A 19,302-nucleotide genomic window follows, 5' to 3' on the forward strand; every position below is an offset into this window, starting at 1 on the left:
ATTCTTTTCCATAGAATAATTTTTATCCAGGATTTACCTCATCTATCGTACTATACAGAAATTGAGTCTCGATTTACGGATCCATTAGTCCAGCCTAACCCCATCCAGTCCCATGGGTTAGCCAACCACCCAACCACTGTAGTGATAGAATCCAATTAGGAATTTGGTTAGGTTTTGTCCCGGGTACCAGGGAAAAAAGTTCCTAGGCCCCCTAGCCGGATACTCATGCAAACATAAAACTAGTCACACCACTTACACACCCAATATGAACTTGCCTTTTTCACAGATTCAACAATCTTTAAAACAATCATTTAATGAAACCATAGTATTACTGATCATAATCCTCTAATTATCTAGTTGAATCCTAATTTCTAATTCCTTCCTTCATCGGTGTACCTATGGCATCATTGGCAACCAGAACGCTCACCACCTCTTCACTCAAGGGCCTTTTCTATAGTTCCTAGCTCATAGTACCCGGCAATATAATCACATAAAAATATCCAGATGGAATCTCCGTTGAAGATCAGCAAGATCAACCAATAGATCCATATAAAAGAGCCATGGACTCATTCGTTTGAGGACCAGCAAGGTCAATCAACCAGATCCATGCCCGAATTCAGAAAACAACTCTTACTCCTTGTTCCAATATCTTCCCCGATGTACTCGTGGGTATCTTCGGCAACCCAGAGCCCGAGCACCTATGGTCAGCACCCTCTAGGATACTTCGCAGGTCACCTAGCGCTTCACTCATGGGCCGCTTCCTTGGTCCCTCATCCACTATACCGAAAGCTCATCACTTAATCAAACTGAGGCTGGTCAAGACCTCAGCCGACCTTGCTACGCGAGACGTCCTTCGATGACTCTCCGTAGTTGCAACTTTATCCCCACACGACCTCATTCACAAGACGGTCAAAATGCTTCCCCAGCATTCTTGACATAAAACAGTCATTTAAAAACAGATTTCACAAACAATTCCAGTTCCAACAATATTTCTATCTTTTCTCATTACTCCGCATCTTTTCACATTAGACCCCATCTTTTTTTCATCTTACCACAATTTTATTTTCATCATCGATCCCTATCACATCACATCATTCTTACATCAAATCACATCCAATCACATCATCCACACATCAATTCTACATCAAATCACATCCAATCGCATCATCCACACATCAATCCACATCATCCATACATCCATCCACATCAATCCACACGTCAATCCACATCATTCAAACATCCATGCACATCAATCCACATTATCCACACATCAATCCACATCCTCCACCTCATCCATACATCCATACATCCATCCACATCAATCCACATCATTCACTCATCATACACACACCAATCCACATCATCCACATCAATCCACACTATCCACACATCCATCTATATCTTCCATACATCCATCCACATCAATCCACACGTTAATCCACATCATTCAAACATCCATGCACATCAATTCACCTCATTTCATAAGCATTCCCATTCTCATCTAATCACCTCTTTTTCTATCTCATCACTTATTTCCTCATCAGATGTCACTGTTGGAATTAGGGTTGTAGGAAAGCACACAAAGCTTGGAGAAGAAGAAGCAAGAATGCACACAACACAAAGTGTGTTAGATTGTGTCAATGTACAAAAGATAAGTTAGCCCTAGAAGGATGGGCGTATATACAAGCCGGGGGAAAAAACCTCCTAAAGAGGAAAAAAGTGCCCCGACGGTCCTAAGTGTGTGTTCACACACATCACTGCCTATATATATGGCAACAAATCCCCCCTGGGAGTGATGGTGTGAACGAGAGCTGGCACTCATGTATAGGGGAGTGCCATGCCCAAAGTAGATCAATCCACAAAGGGGAGCAAGCCCAAAGCTTTGCGGAAAGCTTCGAACTTCTCACGAGGAAGCGCCTTTGTGAAAAGATCGGCGAGGTTGTCCTGTGTTGGCACATAGGCCAAGCTGATCTCTCCTGCTGAGAGTCTCTCCCTGACACAGTGATAATGCACCTCAATGTGCTTTGTGTGAGCATGAAAAACTGGGTTTCTCGCAACTGCCAATGCGCTCTGACTGTCAGTGAAGATAGAGGTGGCAGACTCCTGTCCAACACCCAAGTCAGCCATAAGCCGTCTGAGCCACACGCACTCAACCGTAGCTGTGAAAGCTGCCCTGTACTCAGCTTCACAACTAGAAGTGGCCACAGTAGGTTGCTTCTTGCTCAACCAAGATATGCATAAGCTACCAAGCATGAAACAAAAACCACTTGTGGACAATCTTGTGTCATAGCAATCAGCCCAATCTGAGTCTGAAAAAGCATGTAAATCTGGCGGCAATGATCCCCCCTTGGGATAAAACAACCCAAGATGTATGGTGCCACTCAAGTAGCGAAAGATGCATTTAACTGCCTTCCAATGCTGAGACCCTAGGCTATGCATAAACCTGCTCACCTGTGAGACTGCAAACTGAATGTCCGGCCTCGTAACGCATACATAAATGAGGCAACCAACAGCTGTCTGATAGAGTGTGACATCAAAGTGATCTCCAGCATCATGAAGACTCAACTTCAAACCTGTCTCCATTGGAGTAGCAATAGGCTTGCAATCTTCAAGGCCAAATCTCCGCAACAATGTCTCAATATACTTTGTCTGACACAAAGTAATACCTCCATCACACTGCTTAAATTGTATCCCCAAATAATGATGCAAATGTCCCAAATCTGACATCTCAAAAGAGGCATTCAAATCAGCCTTAAAATCAGCAATATGACTTTCATTTGGTCCTGTGAGCAGCATGTCATCGACATAGAGAGAGCAATGATTAGATGTACATCATCCACATGTTTAACATACAAAGTGCTTTCTGTTGGACTATTCTGAAAACCATGTGCAGTCAAATATGCATGTATCTTTTCATACCAAGCTCGTGGAGCTTGCTTTAAACCATATAAAGCCTTTTTAAACCTGCACACTTTGTTTTCCTGCCCTCTTTGAACAAAACCACGAGGCTGCGATACATACACCTCCTCATGCAAATCTCCATTTAAGAAAGCAGTCTTTATGTCCAACTGATGTACATTCCAACCATTATGAGCTGCCAATGCACAAATGCTACGAATGGTAGTCATACGACAAGTGGGAGCAAAGGTCTCATCAAAATCAATGCCCTTTTCTTGAGCATAACCCTTTGCAACAAGTCTAGCCTTATAGCGATCAACACTGCCATCTGGCTTTCGTTTCAACTTAAAAACCCACTTACATCCAATGGCCTTTTTACCAATAGGCAAATCACACAAAGACCATGTACCATTCTTCATTATAGCATCATATTCACTTTGCATTGTAGCCAACCAATTTTCTGAATTTTGTGCCTCATCAAATGAAAGAGGTTCTTCCTCTTCACACATACTAGACACAGCCAAAGCATAACAACCTGATGCATAAGAGACATGCTGAAAACCTGAACGAGTACGACTAGTCATAGGTGCATCAATCTTACTATCACGCAAGGTTTGCACTAGCCATTTAGGCATACCTCTAGCCTGCTCATTTTCAGCCCTATCCTCATGAATTACATCCTGTAAATCTACATCAGAAATAGGCTGATCTATGATGTCGTTTGAAATCTGCATAGGCTGAATATTTACCTCATTAGGACTTACATTTGAATTCCCACTTGTAAAGAGAGGCAACAACGTATCAAATACATCCCGTGAGCTCGCACCTGTCTCTTTGGTACATGATAACAAGGGCTGCACAGCATCTTCCACAAAAACAACATCTCGACTAATCAAGATACGCTTTGACTGCGGATGATACAATCTGTAACCCTTGCTTTCAGCACTGTAACCAACAAAAATGCATTTGACAGCCTTATCATCCAATTTTCTGCGTTGTTGCACAGGCACTAAAGCATAGGCCAAGCAACCAAAGACACACAAGTGACCAATAGAAGGCTTCCTGCCATGCCAAGCTTCGTATGGAGTAATAGACTGCAAGGCCTTAGTGGGACACCTGTTGAGTACATATGCAGCACACATGACAGCCTCAAGCCAAAACGCATGTGGCAAAGCTTGGCTCTTGACCATACATCGTGCCATCTCTCATAAGTGACCTGTTTTTCCTCTTAGCAACACCATTTTGCTGAGGGGTATACGGCAAGGTACATTGGTGTTTTATCCCACGACTAGCTAGAAATGCATCAAACTCTTTAGACATGTACTCCCCCCCTCGATCAGAACGGAGGGTGCCCACAGTACAATTGGATACATTTTCAACCATAAGCATAAACTGTTTGAAGCACAAAAACACTTCGGACTTTGCCTTCAGTGGATATACCCATGCATGCCTTGAGTAATCATCAATGAAAGTCACGAAGTACAAGTGTTTACCAAATGACGAAGTTTGCATAGGCCCACATACATCACTATGTACAAGCTGCAATTTGCGAGTGGCCCGCACAGAACCATCCTTTGGAAATGCAGAATGCTGCATTTTGCCCAAAATACAACCTTCACAAACATGTTTTAATGGTGCCTCAAGAGGGGGCAATGAAGCAACCATATCAAATTTCTGCAAACGCAACAAACTAGCAAAGTTCAGATGACCAAAACGAGCATGCCATAGTTTTGCATCTGAAACTGCCTTTTCATCAGAAACTGCATTTGCTGAATCTTCCACACACTTGTCATAAGAATTGAGCCTATACAGCCCACGAAACAAGGTGCCAGATACAATAATCGTATCACGAGAAGTCAAATCATGAACAGTACATCTGTCATCCACAAATTTGACTACCAGCCCAAGTCTAGCAAGCGCAGAGTCAGACAATAGATTCTTCTTTATCCCTGGCACATACAAAGCATCTGAAAGTGTGAAAGAGCTACCATTTGCAGCAGCAGTAAGCATAATTTTACCAATGCCCTTCACTGGGTAAGAAGCGGCACATGTGACAGTATTCCCATTAGGGACAGCCTCAAGAGAAGTGAACATATCACGATGCGAGGTAATGTGCTTTGTAGCACCACTGTCAAAATACCATACATGAGAGTCAACAGAAACTGCCAAACATGCATCATGTACAGATGGGTCATACTGGCAATACACGCTAAACGCCCATTCTGTATCCTGCACAACATTTGCAGAATCTGCATTTGTAGAAGCATCCGCTATTGTGGCTGCATTTGACTCTTTCTTCTTTGCCTCTTTAGCCTTTAGCTTAGGGCAATTCTTAATGACATGATCATTTGCCTTGCAATAGTTGCACCTGGTCTTTTTCTTGCCTTTATCAAGAGCCTTCTCAGATTTATTGTTGCTACCTGTGGAAGGAGAAGAAGTTACAGACCTACTAATAGGAGAAGAAACAGTGGAAGGGGCTGCCTTACCACTTCTTCTCTGCTGCTGGGCAGCAATAAATGCCCGATCAACTGCACGCTGCCTAGCCCTGTTTTGCCTGGACTGCACTTCTTGCAAGAGCTTGTTGACTAAAGTATCATACTTGACAGCATCAGGTCTGTCCTCATTAAGAAGTCTCCACGTGGAAGCAAAAGTCTGATATGTCTCAGGTAAAGCATCAAGAACAGTCTGCACAAGAGAATGATCAGGAATAATCTCACCTGCAGAAATCAACTGTTCTTTGAGATCTTTAATCTCAGCAAGAAAAACATTCATGTCATCATCTTCTTGCATAATCTTCAATTCTAGCTCTTTACGTAGGTAAGCAATTTTTGCCTCGTTACGACCTGCATACAAACCAGCTAGAATATCCCAAGTCTGTTTTACTGTTTTAGCTGAACGAATATGTGGGGTGATGTTACGTTTGACAGAAAGTGCAATCAAAGCATGAGCTTGCGCATCTTTACCATCCCAACAAGCTTGTTCAGCAGCAGTGGGTAAAAGAGCAGCAACAGTAGAGTTGCTAGAACCTGCAACATCCTCAACAGATCCTACATCCACAGAACCTGGACGTACATCCGTACCCTGCACAATGTTCCACACTCCTTTTGCAACCAAAACATGTTGGATCATGTATGCCCAAAGTGGGTAGTTGTTGTCTCCATCCAGTTTGTCTTCAGTAGACAACATGCGAAATACATTATTGCTGTTATCAGCCATGGCCACTGACTGAAACTGATGCAAAAGCTATCTGTAATGAAGCAAAGACTGAACAAAAGACAACTTGTGCTATGTAGCACGGTCCACAATAGAACACGTATGCCTGTTTTGCAGAAAACTGCACTGTCAAAATTTCTGCAGAAAATGACGAAAACACTTGTGCCGAACTTGAAATGCAAAAACGGAGCCCGAAACGACCTCAGATGCAGAGTATAGGGACCTACAAGCGCTCGTGAAAACTCACCTCAATCGGAGAACGTGAGTCGGAGGGTGCTGGCGGCGTAGCCCTAGGAGCCGATGCCTGATTTGATACCAATTGTTGGAATTAGGGTTGCAGGAAAGCACACAAAGCTTGGAGAAGAAGAAGCAAGAATGCACACAACACAAAGTGTGTTAGATTGTGTCAATGTACAAAAGATAAGTTAGCCCTAGAAGGATGGGCGTATATACAAGCCGGGGAAAAAACCTCCTAAAGAGGGAAAAAGTGCCCCGACGGTCCTAAGTGTGTTCACACACATCACTGCCTATATATATGGCAACACTCACCCACTTGCATCTACCCATATATCTCATCACTTCACATACATTAACATCTATCCAGTTTACATCGCATCTTATCACATTCATTTCACATCACATCTCATTCATTCACATCCTAATTCACATGCTAACACATTCATTCATGTCCCTTATCATTCATTCACATCCTATATCATTCATTCACATCCCGATTCACATCACATCACATCCATTCACATCCCTTATCATTCATTCACATCCCAATTCACATCACATCACATCCATTCACATCCCTTATCATTCATTCACATCTCGATTCATATGCTATCACATTCATTCATGTTCCTTATCGTTCATTCACATTTTGATTCACATCACATCACATCCATTCACATCCCTTATCATTCATTCACATCCCGATTCACATCACATCACATCCATTCACATCCCTTATCATTCATTCATATCCTATATCATTCATTCACATCTCGATTCACATCACATCATATCCATTCACATCCCTTATCATTCATTCACATCCTATATAATTCATTCATATCCTGATTCACATCACATCACATCCATTCACATCCCTTATCATTCATTCACATCTTATATCATTCATATCTATCCAATTTACTTCACATCTCATCGCTTCAATTCTCGTTCATATCCATCACATTTACATCCACATATATTCTCCCACATACATCCACATCCATACTTATCACATACACATCCACATCTATCCTTTCACATACACACATCCACATCCATTCTTTCACATACATCCACTTCCATCCTTCACATACATCCACATCCATACTTATCACATACATCCACATCCACATCTATTCTTATCACATCTATCCATCCATTCATTCTCATCTATTTGATTCATATCACATATCATCACATCTATCTACCTCTCATTCTCATTACTTCAATTTTTATCACATCTATTCTCTATTCATTCTCATTTATCTGATTTACATCCCCATCTCATCACATCCATTCTTAGAATGCAAAAGAATCCTTATTTTTATATATAAAGATTCTTTACACATCTATTTATGCATAACTTCAATTTTAAGGAGAATAACTCTTTTGAATTAAAAATAAATTTCTTATGCATCTTTCTATGCATAAAATGAAAATTGATAAGAATAACTCTTTTGAAATAAAAATAAATTTCTTTATGCATAAAATGAAGATTGATGAGAATAACTCTTTTGGAATAAAAATAAAATTCTTTATGCATAAACTGAAAATTGATGAGAATAACTCTTTTGGAATAAAAATAAATTTCTTTTATGCATCTTCCTATGCATAAAATGAAAATTGATGAGAATAACTCTTTTGAAATAAAAATAAATTTCTTTATGCATCTTCCTACGCATAAAATGAAAATTGATGAGAATAACTCTTTTGAAATAAAAATAAATTTCTTTATGCATCTTCCTATGCATAAAATGAAAATTGATGAGGAGAATAACTCTTTTGAAATAAAAATAAATTTCTTTATGCATCATTCTATGCATAAAATCAAAATAACACTTTTAGGATACACAAATGGTGGGGATTACTCTTTTTGAATAGTAAAAGATAAAACTTACTTCACCAATTTTTAGAAAATTTTTCCATAACCTCCTTTGTATGGCTGACCATTTTTCAATTTTTTCTATCTTAAAATTACTTAAAATTATCCCCAAATGGTTTTAAGCACTCTAAACTAATCAAATTTCACTTTGAAAAGAGAAACAATATGAAAAGTTTAAGTCCAATAATTAGATTACTTAACTAGGATAAAGAAGGGCTGAATTTAAGAATGAGAGAGGGGGAAAGCCTTTCCAAGAAGGCATAGCATCTGTTTATCATTTTAAGATAACAAACAATTTAGAAAACCATTAAAAGAATAAGAAAAAGTAAGATTTCTCACTTACATGAAATTTTGGGAGCTTTCCTTTGGCTTGATGGTTTGAGGGATCTACTCTTATTTGCAACAAGAGTGGCCACCAATTCTTTAGAAGAGGGAATGGTTAAAAACTAGTGAATTATTAAGAAATTCACAGTTCTTGGCTCTTGGGAGAAGCAGAGTAACAGTGTATAAAACACTATTAAGCTTCAACAAAGGGGGAGGCTTCTATTTAAAGAAAAAAGTGAGCTTCTAACCAAGCAAACTGATTCTAGAATTTTCCAGATCAATTTGGTTAATTTTTGACCATTTTAGGTCAGTTTAGCTTACTTTTGGAACTAGACTTGAATTAGGACAGAGGAGAGATGAAATATCTCAATTTTTGATAATTTTAAACTTCACCACACATGTGAAGTAGGCACCTCCTTCATGAGGGGGGAATTCCCATTGTGAAGTGTCAAAAATCCATTTTTTTAGTAATTCCTTTGGTCCTTAGTCCACTCTTTATCTTATGTGAGTATTTACTCATTTTTGGGGGGATTTTCTTTATTTCTTCTATTTATATGCTCCACACATTTGGATGAATCTGATTGGCCCCTCAAAACCTTAATTTAAAATTTTCCAAAAATCTGGACCCCTGGGATAAGGCCTCTTGAACAGATTATACTTGATTTCTAATGCACCTTCTGAAAATATTTTTGAACTTTTGTTTCGGGTAAACTTATTTTAATAAGAAGAGATATTTTTTAATCCAAAAATATTCAAAATCTGAATAATCTCTCTCTAGAATATTTTCTCTCTCTAGGCCAAAACAGGTAGAAACAAGATCTTTTATATTTCAGAAGAGGGGATTGATTACAGGGGAAGATACTGGACATCCTGAGAGGCTGGGGAGGAATCTTACATTCTACCCCACTTAAAAAACGCGAGATGTCCTCATCTCGCAAAACTAGAGGAGAATTCTTTTCCTTAAGATCCAACTGATTATGGGTTCCTTATAGTCTGGAGAACCCAACAGAATCCTGGGATAAAGATCCCTTATATAAAACTCATCATCAGAGAATAATTCACTTAGATCGTAACATTCAATCCTTATCACAATAATGGTCCATTAGACCGAGATTTCTATCTAAACAGTCTACCATGGAAATTTTTAATTTTACAGAGTGTTAATTTGACACCCCTTAACTTGATCCACTGGGTCAAGTGTTAACAGCAACAATCTGCCAGCACAATCGACTAATCTCATAGTGATTTGCTGAAGTCATTAACGTCATTCCAGCTACGAACATTATCACCGTGGACTCGTCTCATTCATCCTTATTGTGGTTTTGCTTAGTTATTATAATTCAGCCAAATTCAAAAATCCTCATTTTTCAATTAGAATCCAAATCAACTCATCAGTTCTCAATCAGAATTTAAAATCATATCAACCACATTTGAATTCATCATCTAGATAGTATTAATGCTTACAATTTCAAGTCTTAGATTTACTCGTATATACTGCCAGTAAAGAGCTGTAGTTATACCCTCGGTATATACAGGTAGTCACGGTCCTTGGAACTTTAAGGTAAATACCATCATGTCTAGGCCTCAAGCAAGTTAGGGATTCCATACAATTGCGGTACTTCCATCTGAAGATCTAATTACCAATTTATGAATTTCAGTTTGAATATTAATTTGTATGAATTTTATCACACAACTACAACCTTTTACTGCTTCTTCATAAATTTTTGATATTTTTGGCTTCTCAGTTGATCCTCATTATCCAAATCGCTATGATACCAGCTGTAAGATCCCAGACCTTACTGTGCAACGAATTTGGGGTGCTAGCAGCGGAAGTAGCACTTCTTGCGTGGGGTAGGGTCTCACACTCGGGGCCTCGCCCACCACGGATATCGAGACAAGAGACTAATCTATCGGTTCTTCCAAAAACCGAACTCGGAAAAACTTCCCTTGCCCAGAAAGCACGGGCGATTCCTCCAGGATAACTTTTCTCTAACGTAGTCAAAAGCCTTAACTAACTGAACTCATTTGACCAAACCCGTAAGTCCCATAGTAAGATTAGGGAAAAAGACTGTACTTGGATCATAGAGACCAACGCTTTTTTCCTCATTGAGAGGCATAGCCGTTGATTCTTTTCCATAGAACAATTTTTATCCAGGATTTACCTCATCTATCGTACTATACAGAAATTAGGTCTCGATTTACGGATCCATCAGTCCAGCCTAACCCCATCCAGTCCCATGGGTTAGCCAACCACCCAACCACTGTAGTGATGGGATCCAACTAGGAATTTGGTTAGGTTTTGTCCCGGGTACCAGGGAAAAAAGTTCCTAGGTCCCCTAGCTGGATACTCATGCGAACACAAAACTAGTCACACCACTTACACACCCACCAATATGAACTTGCCTTTTTCACAGATTCAACAATTTTTAAAACAATCATATAATGAAACCATAAGGTTACTGATCATAATCCTCTAATTATCCAATTGAATCCTAATTTCTAATTCCTTCATCGGTGTACCTATGGCATCATTGGCAACCAGAACGCTCACCACCTGTTCACTCAGGGGCCTTTTCTATAGTTCCTAGCTCATAGTACCCGGCAATATAATCACATAAAAATATCCAGATGGAATCTCCATTGAAGATCAGCAAGATCAACCAAGAGATCCATATAAAAGAGCCATGGACTCATTCGTTGAGGACCAACAAGGTCAATCAACTAGATCCATGCCCGAATTCAGAAAACAACTCTTACTCCTTGTTCCAATATCTTCCCCGACGTACTCGTGGGTATCTTCGGTGACCCAGAGCCCGAGCACCGTATGGTCAGCACCCTCTAGGATCCTTCTCGTAGGTCACCTAGCGCTTCACTCATAGGCCGCTTCCTTGGTCCCTCATCCACTGTACCGGAAGCTCACCACTTAATCAAACCGAGGCTGGTCAAGACCTCAGCTGACCTTGCTACGCGAGACGTCCTCCGATGACTCTCCGTCAGTTGTTGCAACTTTAACAGATAGGTCCCCACGACCTCATTCACAAGACAGTCAAAATGCTTCCCCAGCATTCTTGACATAAAACAGTCATTTAAAAACAGATTTCACAAACAATTACAGTTCCAACAATATTTCTATCGTTTCTCATTACTTCCTTTCACATTAGACCTCATCTTTTTTTCATCTTACCACAATTTTATTTTCATCATCGATCCCTATCACATCACATCTTTCCTACATCAAATCACATCCAATCCCATCATCCACACATCATCCACACATCCATCCACATCAATCCACATGTCAATCCACATCATTCAAACATCCATGCACATAAATCCACATTATCCACACATCAATCCACATCCTCCACCACCTCATCTATACATCCATCCACATCCATACATCCATACATCCATCCACATCATTCACTCATCATATACACACCAATCCACACCATCCACATCAATTCACATTATCCACACATCCATCTATATCTTCCATACATCCATCCACATCATTCAAACATCCATGCACATCAATCCATCTCATTTTATAAGCTTTCCCATTCTCATCTAATCACCTCTTTTTCTATCTCATCACTTATTTCCTCATTTTTTCTCATCAGATCTCACCCACTTGCATCTACCCATATATCTCATCACTTCACATACATTAACATCTATCCAGTTTACATCGCATCTTATCACATTCATTTCACATCACATCTCATTCATTCACATCCTGATTCACATGCTAACACATTCATTCATGTCCCTTATCATTCATTCACATCTTATTTCATTCATTCACATCCCGATTCACATCACATCCTATATCATACATTCACATCCTATATCATTCATTCACATCTCGATTCACATCACATCACATCCATTCACATCCCTTATCATTCATTCACATCATCCTATATCATTCATATCTATCCAATTTACTTCACATCTCATCGCTTCAATTTTTATTTTCATATCCATCACATTTACATCCACATATATTCTCCCACATACATCTACATCCATACTTATCACATAGACATCCACATCTATCCTTTCACATACACACATCCACATCCATTCTTTCACATACATCCACATCCATCCTTCACATACATCCACATCCATACTTATCACATACATCCACATCCATTCTTTAACATACATCCACATGCATCCATCCATTCATTCCCATCTATCAGATTCACATTACTTCTCATCACATCTATTCACCTCACATTCTCGTCACTCCTATTCTCATCACATCCATCCATCCATTCATTCTCATCTATTTGATTCACATCCCATCTCATCACATCTATTTACCTCTCATTCTCATCACATCTATCCATCCATTCATTCTAATCTATTTGATTCATATCACATATCATCACATCTATTTACCTCTCATTCTCATTACTTCAATTTTCATCACATATATTCTCTATTCATTCTCATCTATCTGATTCACATCCCATCTCATCACATCCATTCTTAGAATGCAAGAGAATCCTTATTTTTTTATATAAAGATTCTTTACACATCTATTTATGCATAATTTCAATTTTAAGGAGAATAACTCTTTTGAATTAAAAATAAATTTCTTATGCATCTTTCTATGCATAAAATGAAAATTGATAAGAATAACTCTTTTGGAATAAAAATAAATTTCTTTATGCATAAAATGAAAATTGATGAGAATAACTCTTTTGGAATAAAAATAAATTTCTTTATGCATAAAATGAAAATTGATGAGAATAACTCTTTTGGAATAAAAATAAATTTCTTTATGCATCTTCCTATGCATAAAATAAAAATTGATGAGAATAACTCTTTTGAAATAAAAATAAATTTCTTTATGCATCTTCCTATGCATAAAATGAAAACTGATGAGAATAACTCTTTTGAAATAAAAATAAATTTCTTTATGCATCATTCTATGCATAAAATCAAAATAACACTTTTAGGATACACAAATGGTGGGGATTACTCTTTTTGAATAGTAAAAGATAAAACTTACTTCACCAATTTTTAGAAAATTTCACCATAACCTCCTTTGTATGGCTGATCATTTTTCAAATTTTCCTATCTTAAAATTACTTAAAATTATCCCCAAATGCTTTTAAGCACTCTAAACTAATCAAATTTCACTTTTAAAAGAGAAACAATATGAAAAGTTTAATTCCAACAATTAGATTACTTAACTAGGATAAAGAAGGGCTGAATTTAGGAATGAGAGAGGGGGAAAGCCTTTCCAAGAAGGCATAGCATCTGTTTATCATTTTAAGATAACAAACAATTTAGAAAACCATTAAAAGAATAAGAAAAAGTAAGATTTCTTACTTACATGAAATTCTGGGAGCTTTCCTTTGGCTTGATGGTTTGAGGGATGTACTCTTGTTTGCAACAAGAGTGGCCACCAATTCTTTAGAAGAGGGAATGGTCAAAAACTAGTGAATTATTAAGAAATTCATAGTTCTTGGCTCTTGGAAGAAGCAGAGTAACAGTGCATAAAACACTATTAAGCTTCAACAAAGGGGGAGGCTTCTATTTAAAGAAAAAAGTGAGCTTCTAACCAAGCAAATTGATTCTAGAATTTTCCAGATCAATTTGGTCAATTTTTGACCATTTTTAGGTCAGTTTAGCTTACTTTTTGGAACTAGACTTGAATTAGGAGAGAGGAGAGATGAAATATCTCAATTTTTGATAATTTTAAACTTCACCACACATGTGACGTAGGCGTCTCCTTCATGAGGTGGGAATTCCCATTGTGAGGTGTCAAAAATCCTTTTTTTAGTAATTCCTTTGGTCCTGACTCCTTAGTCCACTCTTCATCTTATGTGAGTATTTACTCATTTTTGGGGGGGTTTTCTTTATTTCTTCTATTTATCTTCTCCACACAATTGGATGAATCTGATTGGCCCCTCAAAACCTTAATTTAAAATTTTTCAAAAATCTGGACCCCTAGGATAAGGCCTCTTGAACAGATTATACTTAATTTCTAATGCACCTTCTGAAAATCTTTTTGAATTTCTGTTTCGGGGGAACTTATTAGAAGAGATATTTTTCCATCCAAAAATATTCAAAATCTGAATAACCTCTCTCTAGAACATTTTCTCTCTCTAGGCCAAAACAGGTAGAAACAAGATCTTTTATATTTCAGAAGAGGGGATTGATTACAGGGGAAGATACTGGAAATCCTGAGAGGCTGAGGAGGAATCTTACATTCTACCCCACTTAAAAAACGCGAGATGTCCTCATCTCGCAAAACTAGAGGAGAATTCTTTTCCTTAAGATCCAACTGATTCTGGGTTCCTTATAGTTTGGAGAACCCAACAAAATCCTGGGATAAAGATCCCTTATATAAAACTCATCATCAGATAATAATTCACTTAGATCATAACATTCAATCCTTATCACAATAATTCCATTAGACCGAGATTTCTATCTAAATAGTCCGCCCCATGGAAATTTTTAATTTTACAGAGTGTTAATTTGACACCCCTTAACTTGATCCACTGGGTCAAGTGTTAACAGCAGCAATCCGCCAGCACAATCCACTAATCTCATAGTGATTTGTTGAAGTCATTAACGTCATTCCAGTTATGAACATTATCACAGGGACTCGTCCCATTCATCCTTATTGTGATTTTGCTTAGTTATTACAATTCAGCCAAATTCAAAAATCTTCATTTTTCAATCAGAATCCAAATCAACTCATCAGTTCTCAATCAAAATTTAAAATCATATCAACCACATTCGAATTCATAATCTAGATAGTATTAATGCTTACAATTTCAAGTCTTAGATTTACTCGTATATACTGCCAGTAAAGAGTTGCAGTTATACCCTCGGTATGTACGGGTAGTCACAGTCCTTGGAACTTTAAGGTCAAGCAAGTCAGGGATTCCATACAATTGCGGTACTTCCATCTGAAGACCCAATTACCAATTTATAAATTTCAGTTTGAATATTAATTTGTATGAATTTTATCACACAATTACAACCTTTTACTGCTTCTTCATAAATTTTTGATATTTTTGGCTTCTCAGCTGATCCTCATTAGCAATCCCTCTGATACCAGCTATAAGATCCCATACCCCACTGCGCAACGAATTTGGGGATACTAGCAGTGGAAGTAGCACTTCTTGTGTGGGACAGGATCCAACACTCGGGGCCTCGCCCACGGATATCCAGACAAGAGACTAATCCATCGGTTCTTCCAAAAACCGAACTCGGAAAAACTTCCATTGCCCAGAAAGCACGGGCGATTCCTCCAGGATAACTTTTCTCTAACGTAGTCAAAAGCCTTAACTAACTGAACTCATCTGACCGAACCCGTAAGTCCCATAGTAAGATTAGGGAAAAAGACTGTACTTGGATCATAGAGACCAACGCTTTTTTCCTCATTGAGAGGCATAGCCGTTGATTCTATTTCATAGAACAATTTTTATCCAGGATTTACCTCATCTATCGTACTATACAGAAATTAGGTCTCGATTTACAGATCCATCAGTCCAGCCTGACCCCATCCAGTCCCATGGCTTAGCCAGCCACCCAACCACTGTAGTGATGGGATCCAATTAGGAATTTGGTTAGGTTTTGTCGCGGGTACCAGGGAAAAAAGTTCCCAGGCCCCCTAGCCAGATACTCATACAAACATAAAACTAGTCACACCACTTACACACCCAATATGAACTTGCCTTTTTCACAGATTCAACAATCTTTAAAACAATCCTTTAATGAAACCTTAGTGTTACTGATCATAATCCTCTAATTATCCAGTTGAATCCTAATTTCTGATTCCTTCCTTCATCGGTGTACCTATGGCATCATTGGCAACCAGAACGCTCACCACCTGTTCACTCAGAGGCCTTTTCTATAGTTCCTAGCTCATAGTACCCGGCAATATAATCACATAAAAATATCCAGATGGAATCTCCGTTGAAGATCAGCAAGATCAACCAAAAACAGATCCATATAAAAGAGCCATGGACTCATCCGCTGAGAACCAGCAAGGTCAATCAACCAGATCCATGCCCGAATTTTGAAAACAACTCTTACTCCTTGTTCTAATATCTTCCCCGACGTACTCGTGGGTATCTTCAGCGACCCAGAGCCCGAGCACCATATGGTCAGCACCCTCTAGGATCCTTCACAGGTCACCTAGCACTTTACTCATAGGCCTCTTCCTTGGTCCCTCATCCATTGTACCGGAAGCTCACCACTTAATCAAACCAAGGTTGGTCAAGACCTCAGCTGACCTTGCTACGCGAGACGTTCTCCGATGACTCTCCGTCAGCAGTTGCAACTTTAACAGATAGGTCCCCACGACCTTATTCGCAAAAGACGGTCAAGAATGCTTCCCCAGCATTCTTGACATAAAATAGTCATTTAAAAACAAATTTCACAAACAATTACTGTTCTTCCAACAATATTTCTATCGTTTCTCATTACTCCGCATCCTTTCACATTAGACCCCATCTTTTTTTCATCTTACCACAATTTTATTTTCATCATCGATCCCTATCACATCACATCATTCCTACATCAAATCACATCCAATCGCATCATCCACACATCAATCCACATCATCCATACATCAATCCACATCATACATCCAATCGCATCATCCACACATCAATCCACATCATACATCCAATCGCATCATCCACACATCAATCCACACGTCAATCCACATCATTCAAACATCCATGCACATCAATCCACATTATCCACACATCAATCCACATCCTCCACATCAATCCACATCCTCCACCACCTCATCTATACATCCATCCACATCCATACATCCATACATCAATCCACATCATCCACTCATCATACACACACCAATCCACATCATCCACATCAATCCACATTATCCACACATCCATCTATATCTTCCAAACATCTATCCACATCAATCCACATCATTCAAACATCCATGCACATCAATCCACCTCATTTTATAAGCATTCCCATTCTCATCTAATCACCTCTTTTTCTATCTCATCACTTATTTCCTCATTTTTTCTCATCAGATCTCACCCACTTGCATCTACCCATATATCTCATCACTTCACATACATTAACATCTATCCAGTTTACATCGCATCTCATCACATTCATTTCACATCACATCTCATTCATTCACATCCTGATTCACATGCTAACACATTCATTCGTCCCTTATCGTTCATTCACATCCTATATCATTCATTCACATCCCGATTCACATCACATCCTATATCATTCATTCACATCCTATATCATTCATTCACATCCCGATTCACATCACATCACATCCATTCACATCCCTTATCATTCATTCACATCCCGATTCACATCACATCACATCCATTCACATCCCTTATCATTCATTCACATCCTATATCATTCATATCTATCCAATTTACTTCACATCTCATCACTTCAATTCTTGTTTATATCCATCACATTTACATCCACATATATTCTCCCACATACATCCACATCCATACTTATCACATACACATCCACATCTATCCTTTCACATACACACAGCCACATCCATTCTTTCACATACATCCACATCCATCCTTTACATACATCCACATCCATATCACATACATCCACATCCATTCTTTAACATACATCCACATCCATCCATCCATTCATTCCCATCTATCAGATTCACATTACTTCTCATCACATCTATTCACCTCACATTCTCGTCACTCCTATTCACATCACATCACATCCATCCATCCATTCATTCTCATCTATTTGATTCACATCCCATCTCATCACATCTATTTACCTCTCATTCTCATCACATCTATCCATCCATTCATTCTCATCTATTTGATTCATATCACATATCATCACATCTATTCTCTTTGCATTCTCATCTATCTGATTCACATCCCATCTCATAAGAATAACTCTTTTGAAATAAAAATAAATTTCTTTATGCATCTTCCTATGCATAAAATGAAAATTGATGAGAATAACTCTTTTGAAATAAAAATAAATTTCTTTATGCATCATTCTATGCATAAAATTAAAATAACACTTTTAGGATACACAAATGGTGGGGATTACTCTTTTTGAATAATAAAAGATAAAACTTAGTTCACCAATTTTTAGAAAATTTTGCCATAACCTCCTTTGTATGGCTGACTATTTTTCAATTTTTTCTATCTTAAAATTACTTAAAATTATCCCCAAATAGTTTTAAGCACTCTAAACTAATCAAATTTCACTTTTAAAAGAGAAACAATATGAAAAGTTTAAGTCCAATAATTAGATTACTTAACTAGGATAAAGAAAGACCGAATTTAAGAATGAGAGAGGGGGAAAGCCTTTCCAAGAAGGCATAGCATCTGTTTATTATTTTAAGATAACAAACAATTTAGAAAACCATTAAAAGAATAAGAAAAAGTAAGATTTCTTACTTACATGAAATTCTGGGAGCTTTCCTTTGGCTTGATGGTTTGAGGGATCTACTCTTGTTTGCAACAAGAGTGGCCACCAATTCTTTAGAAGAGGGAATGGTCAAAAACTAGTGAATTATTAAGAAATTCACAGTTCTTCGCTCTTGGGAGAAGCAGAGTAACAGTGCATAAAACACTATTAAGCTTCAACAAAGGGGGAGGCTTCTATTTAAAGAAAAAAGTGAGCTTCTAACCAAGCAAACTGATTCTAGAATTTTTCAGATCAATTTGGTCAATTTTTGACCATTTTTAGGTCAG

Source organism: Cibotium barometz, chromosome 36 (genome assembly GCF_041138505.1).
Source record: "Cibotium barometz isolate CiBa-2024 chromosome 36, ASM4113850v1, whole genome shotgun sequence".
Taxonomy (NCBI): domain Eukaryota; kingdom Viridiplantae; phylum Streptophyta; class Polypodiopsida; order Cyatheales; family Cibotiaceae; genus Cibotium; species Cibotium barometz.